The following is a 9347-nucleotide window of genomic DNA, read 5'->3' as shown; positions in this document are numbered from 1 at the left end:
TTAAACGTCACTGGCTGCCTCCATAAATTGTTATCAGACGGACACGACGCGACACAGATTGACGGAATTGCGCCAGTTCCACTTGTTGCTAGGTTTGCGGAGTGCAAACATCTGTTCCGCTAGCCCCCATAAAAAGATGATCGTCGCACCCGTAAAATCGCTGTGTTGCTGAACAGACAAGAATAATGTCCAGGTCATTTATTTATATTTGGCATTTCAAAATATTCACTCAAGTGAAAAAGATTGATTCTCCTTGTTGAAACCATTAAAGTTGTTAAAGCCAGCAACCCAATTGGAATTTTTTTCCTTCCTTCGCCCAAAGAAAATCAATGAGAATCAATCAGGAATCGGACAGGTGGGCTGAATTCTTATCAATTCCTATTTGCACGTGAACCCCAAAGGCTTTTGAAGACGCTCAAGAAGTCGCTGGCGGTTTGTGAGGAGAAAATTAAGGCATTCTGCCTCGAGCGAGAGATTTAGTCCGTATGGCCGTTGAGATGCTTCCAGCTGCGAACTCCTGTGATCTCGCGCACACCTGCTGGCCCCATCTTCTTCAAACACCCTGATGAGGATGAGGATGCTGTGTTGTCTTCATGCACCAGAATCCAACACTCATTCACTGGAATGGAAAGAAAAAGACATTGGAGCTATTGTGTGTGGGTTGTCACGGCGACGGCAAAATGAGGACATTGAAGATGAAGCGTGGCGTCACATGCCATCATGTGAATCATGTGACTGACGAGACCAGTTCCAGCCGACAGACACGGTCAGGTGACTCCAGCTCTTCAAAACCTCTCGAGCAAACCTCTAACACCATCCAGTTATTTAATGTTTTATTTTTAGAAAATAGGTTGTTACATTGTAGACTCACCCCAAACGACAGGCTTATGAAATTATCATTTTAAAAAAGTATCGTTATTAAAAACTAAACAAATAAACGTAGTCTTGCTCTAAATGCTATTTAGTTGTAGTTTCTTCTTCATAAACAAACTATACCTAACTTAACAAACAATAGGATTTTTGCTGTCGTTCTAAAAAGTAAACAAAGGAATCGTCTGATGTCACATTGAGCCCCAATCGCCCAAGTGAGACGTCACGCCGATCGTGTCGCCTGCGCGTGCACGGTGGGCCCGGCCGCGCGCTTTACAGCCTGCCTTCGCGTCAAGCACACTTGGCAAGGCGGCCGCATTGTTTTTTTTGTGGGTGGTTTTCAACTTTTGGCAATGTTTGTCAGCTCACTTCCGGGGAGAGGGACGCCACCGTGACGCCACAATGAAGCCCGCGACGATGGATGATGGCGGCCCGACACCTGGTAAGAACTTTTTTCTTTTAATCTTGGGAAGGACTTTCTGTCGTCAAACAATTAGTGGGTCGTGGGCCCTTATGTGATGTTTGTCTTTGAACGTCTTGCGTGCTGCTGCTGTTTTTTTTTTTTTTAACGCGTTTTCAACTCAAGTCGTAACGCAATTAAAAAACGAAAGATGTCTTGGCAGCAGTTTCCCTCGTTAAACAGACCTGATTCAAATGATCAGTTCATTCTCACGTTCTGCAGGAGCCTGATAATTGAATCAGGTGTGTTTAACGAGGGAAAGTTGGAAAACATGTAGGAATGCGACCCCCGAGGCCTGGAGTTTGAGACCCCTCCCTTAATAAATGGTGGGGGGGTTAACCTGAATTTCAAAGTATTTGCTCTGGGCTGACTTCAGTTCTGTTGGCAGTTTATTCTGTTTGACCCGAGAGAGACCCCACGTCATGACCAATCAGGTGTGACATGACATCTGAACAGTGTTGCGAATGTTACTTTCAAAAAATAATTAGTTATAGTTACTCACTACTTGAATTACTTTATAATAAAAGTAACTAGTTACTAGAGAAAGTAACTATTTGTGTTACTGTAAAAAAAGTTGCTATGTCAAAGAATTTGGATTTTTCTGAGCTGTTTTCACAAGTCAGTTGAAATGAGTGGAACAGATAGGTACTTGTACATAACCTTCAATATTTATTTGCACAATGTTTATCCGATTGGTTACCATGAAACGCGTCTCTCTGCCTTAGCCAATCATAATCGCTTATCTCATTGTTAACCCACCCAGTCTCCCCTTGTGCGTGGAGCAGCCAGGGTTGTCAGGATTATGCAATTTATTCAATCAATTCATAGTAACGCATCGCATTTAACGTTCAGTAATGAGAACGGCGTTATAACGATGGAAACAGTAATTAGTTAGATTACCATGTTACTAAAAAAGTAACGGCGTTACCAAAATTTTAAACGCCGTTATTCCAAACACTGCATCCGAATGTATGTAAATGATTTCTTGCATGTGAGAGCTGTTCTTAATATTTTGATTCACTAAATGAGAGGATTTTTTTTTCCTTTGACTTGACCTGCAAACTTGACCTTTTGGCACCTTCGTATGCACTTAGTGTCGCGTTGTTGTCTGTCTTTGCAAAATCCTGGATGCTGCCGCCTTTTCTTTGCCATTTGAATGACACACGCGTCCCAAGACCCTCCGCAGCAGCAAACGTGTTGTTTGGTTCCGGCGGGAGTTGAAAGAGCTTCCATCTCTGCTTTCGCTAACGCCGCCGCGGGAATGTCAGCGTGTTAGCACACGCCTGGATGAACGCTACGCTAGTTATGGAAGTGAATTACTTTGAAAGCTTCGCTTGATCGGCAAATGTGGATTTTGCCGTTGTTTTCGGTTGTGCTGTGTTCCGTCCTATTTTTGCTCGGTAAACAAACACCGCTAGCGATTTTATGCTTTTAGCCATATCTGGAATTTATTTGAAATGGCACCAGGACAACACGGAATATCAGAGTAGCACAAAAAAAATAAACTGCAAATTTGGAGGCCATTGAACAGACTGAGCACACACTTCATGAGGGAGGGCTGCATGACTATGGCCAAAATAATCTTCTTTTCTAATCACTATTTTTTGCTTAATGTTGGCAAAATCTGTATTGCTATTGCACTACCCCGCAATCAGGTTAATTGAGGGAAAACTGGGATAAATATTCAATAAGTGTTTTCCACAAAATAATGAAAAAAAAAGTAAAAAAAAAAAAAATAAATTGGGTGAATAGCAGACGCGTCACTCTTTAATCATGGTCAGGAAAGATGCAAACATTAGTTAAGTGTGTGTGCATGTGCGTGTTGGTCTTGCCGTTTTCAGTAGCTGCAGGCTCCAGCAGGGGTCAGTGTGCGCGTGTGCATGCTGCGTGTCCTCTAGAGAGTTGATGATGACGATTTTTGAAGATAATGTTACCGTGTTTTCCATGCATAATGCGCAAAATCTAACTAATTTATTGTCCTAAAATCTGGGGTGCATATTATGCATGGGAAAAACAATTTTTGAAGAAAGTCTCCCTCGAAATAAAACTTGAAATCACACCTTTCTTCTTGTTTGTTGTCAATCGCGCATCGCATTCAGCCATCCTGCCCAACACACTTAGTCAGTAAAATTCATAATTGACGACACATCGTTTGATGCGATGGTGCAATCCTTGATGGTGTGGTGTTGTCAAATATTGTTTGTTTTTTAATCTCCATCGCAAACCGGATATCATACGGAGACCGCCATTACAGATGCGCAGAACGAATGCGCAAGACACGTCAGCTATATAAAGAGCAAGAGTTCAGTTCTCTATCTAAATGCGTATTACAGGTAATATTTTATTTCACAAGAGTTGCCTTGTTCCTTTCTCCTCTGCTGTTCACTTCAAACACGCTCCATACGAACACAATGCCCTCGTATCAGACGCTTGCTCGATCACCTGCTCGTTTGCTGTCACAATGTACCCTACACAAATCTGAAACATTTCCTTGCTATCGAGTTTGCTAGCGCATGCGCAGTGATACTAACCGGCAGAATAACAGCCGAAAGATGATCTTTTTTCTGAAATAATTTTACGTTTACGGACTTAAGTAAGAGTCAAAATTTGGGTGCGTATTATACATGGGTACAGGCTTTTTTCCAGCATTGACATGCATGGGTGCGTATTATGCACGGGGGCGCATTATGCATGGAAAGACACGGTAACCACTAGCATGTGTTAAGTTTGTCTTTGTTGACGTGGAAATAGATTGTAAAAGCAAGACGACACGCTTCCTCCATGTGTGCGTATGCGTGCTTCTGTACAAGAGGAGGTCAAAGGTTACGCGTGTGGCCAGGAAGTCACAAAAAAACACAGCAGGCGTCCACAAACTAACAGTTCCAAACTTCATAACCTGAAGAATGAAAATCAACTAGGCAATGAAATTTGAGGAATTACTTTTTTTAGGGTGGCAAATGTGTTGTGTTGTGTACTTGTGTTATTGTCTGTGCTTTTAGAACAATTTAATGCATTCTTTTAGTGACATTTGTATTGATGTGATGCTTTGTCTTGAAATGATTGAATGGATTGTTTTGAAATTTGCAATCCGATTTACCGTGACGAAAGGTGTGATTTCAAGTTTTATTTCGAGGGAGATTTTCTTCAAAAATGGTTGTACCCATGCCTAATGCGCACCCCAGATTTTAGGACAATAAATTAGTTAAATTTTGCGCATTATGCATGGCAAAACACGGTAATCCGCGAGAACATGATATTTGCATTGTTATTTTACGATTAATATTCATCGTGATCCGCGCACACACACACACACGCGCGCACACACACACACACATGGTGATGTAGTGTGTGCGGGCAGCTGCGTAACAAGTGCCAGCTGCTCCCCTCATTCTCCTCATCATTTTCATCCTGGTGATGGTTCCAAGGTGTCACTCAAACACATCCATTTATCCACACACACACACACACACGCACACACACACACGCACGTGCACACCCTCTGCTAATTAAGGTTGTTCCCCGGATTCCCCTTTTCTCTTCTTTTTCCACTGATTGATAACTGTGGCCCGCCGTTTTCCCGGCACGCTACAGCGGCGGCACGTCGATCGGGTCGCTCGGAATTTGCGACGGCGTTGGCATCCTAATGAGCGGTCGCCGTTTGCATGTGGCGCAAGGGCAGAAAGGACAAAGGGACTGCGGACCGATTTCAAGCGGTGAACCACCTTGACTTAGCTTGGAACACAATTTCATCGGATGGCAAGTCCGATCTTTAAAATCAGTTGAAATATCGTCACTGCCTTCCAGCAACCCCCAACAAGACATTTTTGGGGTGGCTTTACTTTTTTATCTGCCAGCTCTTTTAAAATTTTGAGCTTGACAGACTTTCCACCAAATAAGCAGCGAAAGTAGCGCAACTCTTCTTTAGCAGAAAGAAAAGCTGTTTTTTCGTGTTTTTATGTTGCTCAGTAATGAGCAATAGGACAGCGCAGAAAAAATGTCAATGTTTACACTGTGCAATCTTTCTGCAATGTGCATTTTCTAGCCCCGCCCCCTTTTTTCCCCCATTGGTATTTTTTTCTTTATTTAAAGTATCATTTTCTTATTTCAATGATATTCTTTGTAGAAGTGGAGCGAGGCTAGCATAGTAAGAATTACAATTGTCAGCAGGCAGGGAAAAAGGGGTGCGGCAAGTCTGAAGGTGGGTTTTTGGGGGTGCGCTAACTTTGACAGGATGTTGAATAAGTTCTATTCCAGTTATGGGGGTAGAGATGTTTTTTTTAACCGTTTTTTTGTTTCTGTTTTTTCTCGTGTACTCCAGTAGGGTATTTTCTTTGCGCGCCGGTGGTGCGTTTTGTTTGTTTTGGTCCTAATGTGGGTCACAGAGCTTCTCCGGAGGCCTGCATTTCCCGCGCACCTTATTGCTTTCTAGCGACACGGGTGATTCATCACGCCAGCTAACGCACTCGCCGCAAGCCTCCGTGCTTCCCGCCGCCGACCGCTTGCCGCCGGCGACTCTCCTGAGCGAAGCGTTATCAGCGCGGCCTGGCACAGGATATGAAGGCGGCGTGCGCTGCCGTCGTGATCAAAGTGGATTGGCAGGCTCAACTTGTGTGTGGCGCATTAACGCTCATATGATGTTGATGTTGGCAGATGAAAAAAAAGCCACTCGTTTGTTGATTCGATAAAATCTTTCGCCCCTCCTACTTTGTCCAACTAACCTATCAGCCCACCTCACCCAAGCGAATCATCTCTCTCAGGCAAGCAACCCAAATAAACAGACCAAACAACTCTTTGCAGTTTTGACCTTTTTGCCTCTTTAATGAAGCCCTCAGTTCAACTGAGAACAGATATTTTTGAAGACGTGATTGACCCAACAGCAGATTGAGGCTGAGCGCTCGCTTCCATTGTACAAAGTGCAACACGAGACCCACTTGAAAGCTTAGAAATCATCTCCAGCAGCTTCCCGCTTGTTGAGCAAGAGCGAGGGTCGACACTTAAACGCAGCAGGTCCTGGCAGGCCACGTAATGACTTAAACCTGACTGCGCCGACCCCAAAGGCATTCATTTTGCTGCGGGCGACTGCACTTATCGTGAGAGTGCTCGCCGCCGCCTCATTGTCCGTCATTTAGCTACAAATGGTGACATTTTCTCAAGAAGTTTGGCGGAATCATGTTAGCTGCAACGCTACCTTGCCCTCCTCAAAATAAGTCAGACTTTGACTTCATTCTTGTAAAAATCCATCCATTTTCGGAACCGCTCAGTCCCCACGGGGGTCGCGGGAGTGCTGGAGCCTATCCCAGCCGTCATCGGGCAGTAGGAGGGGGACACTCTGAACCGGTTGCCAGCCGATCGCAGGGCACACGGAGACCAACAACCATTCGCGCACTCACTCACACCTAGGGACAATTTGGAGTCTTCAATCGGCCTACCAAGCATGTTTTTGGGATGTGGGAGGAAACCGGAATGCCCGGAGAAAACCCACGCGGGCCCGGGGAGAACATGCAAACTCCACACAGGGAGGGCCGGAGGTGGAATCGAACCCGCACCCTTGTAACTGCGAGGGGGACGTGCTACCCAGCGCTCCACTGAGCCGCCTTTTCTTGTAAAAATCAGTCTTTAAAAAAATTATCACTTGCTTTCCTCACAAAACAACATGACGTGAGTTTACTGGCCCCCACCTCCCTTTTTGTATTTAGCGAGAGTGCACTGACACAGAAGCGCCCAGTGTGTGATTTGATCTCTTTTCAAATGTTTGCTTAACACATTTCAGTAGCAACGAGCACGGTGTGATGAGCAGGCCAAACGTGCACTCGCAGGTGGCACATGGAGCTGACACGTTCCGACACGCGGCTAGCTAACGCTAACGCACTCACGCACGGGCCCCGCTGGCACCAAACGGTCCAAAATGCAAAGCAGGGCCGGCGGACGTTTTCTATATGCAGACGGATGCAAATGAGCGAGCAACCTTTGGCAGCGCAAACAGCCGCATCTAGCATTAGGTCAAATAAATATTCTACCTTTTCTGAAGTGCTGTGTTTACTTTAGTAAAGGATGAACAACACTTTTGCCAATTTTCTAAAGGAACAAATCGGTATCCGGAAAACCACTTTGTTTTTTAAATTTCTGCAGTTTTTTAAAATGAGATGCTTTTTTTTTTAAAGGAGAGGTGGAAATATTCTTTTTCCGTTGAATCCAGTTCTTTGAATAATCGAAACAGTAATCGACATTTTGTCCGATTATTAAAAGAGTTACCGTATTTTCCGCACCATTAAGCGCACTTAAAAACCTTACATTTTACCGTTTTTTTCCGTGTATAGTGCGCAATATTTTACTAATTTATTGTCCTAAAATCTGGGGTGCGTATTATACATGGGTACAAAGAAAAAAAATTTTTTTTTTTTTTTTTTAAATTTTTTTTTTTTTTTTTTTTTTTTAAATAAAGTCATGGTACAACAAAACCAACAACAGGACTGACCGACAAAGTCGTGGAACAAAAAGACAGGGTGACATTACCAAAGACAGGAACAATGATCCAACGGTGAGCGAGGGGCAGACAGGACTTAAATACAAAACACGTTACATCGATTGAGGTGACACAGGAAGAGCGGGGTGACACGAACAGAAACTATGGCAACCTAGACACATAGCAAAACTGGGGACGAGACATGACAAATCTCCCCCGAAATAAAACTCACCTTTCTTCTTGTTTGTTGTCAATCGCGCATCGCATTCAGCCATCCTGCCCAACACACTTAGTAAAATTCATAATTGACGACACATCGTTTGATGCGATGGTGCAATCCTCGATGGTGTGTTATTGTCAAATATTGTTTGTTTTTTAATCTCCATCGCGGACCGGACGTCATACGGAGGCCGCCATTACAGATGCGCAGAACGGTTGCGCAAGACACGTCAGCTATATAAAGAGCGAGAGTTCAGTTCTCCACCTATTAGTTTCAATTCACAGTTTAATTAGCAGTTTCAATCAGCAAATAACAAAATGCGTATTACAGGTAATATTTTATTTCACAACACTTTGCCTTGTTCCTTTCTTCTCTGCTGTTCACTTCAAACACGCTCCATGCGACCGCAATGCTCTCGTATCAGACAAGGCTTGCTCGATCACCTGCTCGTTTGCTGTCTCACAATGTACCCTACACAAATCCGAAACATTTGTTGCGGCTCCGAGTCACGACGAGGGGCAAGTTTTGGTTTCCAAGGTTGTTTTTATTCCTCTTCAACGTCTCTCCCATACAGAGCCGCCTTTTTCACGTCCGCAGCCCATGCGCGCACGGAGCGCGGTGGTGCGTTTAGGGGCAGTCGGAGAAATCAACGCCAACAAAAAAAATGACATCCAGCCTAGTTAAGACCATACCAAAGACTTTAAAAATGGGACCCATTGCCTCCCTGCGTGTGTGACGATCTTTGGGACTTTAAAAAAAAAAAAAAAAAAAAAAAAAAATTTAAAAAAAAATTAAAAAAAATTCATAAAAATTGGGTGCGTATTATACATGGGTACAAGCTTTTTTCCAGCATCAGCATGCCATTGTTAGGGGTGCGTACTATACATGGGGGCGCACTATACATGGAAAAAAACGGTACTCAAAAAAACACAGTGCGCCTTATAATGCAGAACGCCTTATATATGGATCAATTGATGAATTTGTTGATCCATATTGGTTGTACACAGTGCTCTGTTGTACCCGCGAGGCTGTTTCATTTCAAAATAGGCTGCTCCGTTAATGTTTCGAGTAAATTTACGGATTGATATGGAAGGAAAACATAGGTAAGCAGTACCAATATGTTAGATCAAACTTTAGTCAGTTCCGATCATTTTATAGGAGATTGTTTGAGAAACGCGATTGTTTACACTTTGCTGAAGTTCATGGGGGTGTGCGAGCTGATGCTCATGAGAGTTTGCGGGTGGCTAATGCTATAATAATAGCTGCTATACGCACAAGGCTATTTCATGTCAAAATAGGCTGCTCTGTTAATGTTTTGAGTAAATTTACGGATC

This window comes from Syngnathus typhle, linkage group LG16 (assembly GCF_033458585.1).
Source record: "Syngnathus typhle isolate RoL2023-S1 ecotype Sweden linkage group LG16, RoL_Styp_1.0, whole genome shotgun sequence".
NCBI classification, from domain to species: Eukaryota; Metazoa; Chordata; class Actinopteri; order Syngnathiformes; family Syngnathidae; genus Syngnathus; species Syngnathus typhle.
This window is presented reverse-complemented; position numbering follows the sequence as displayed.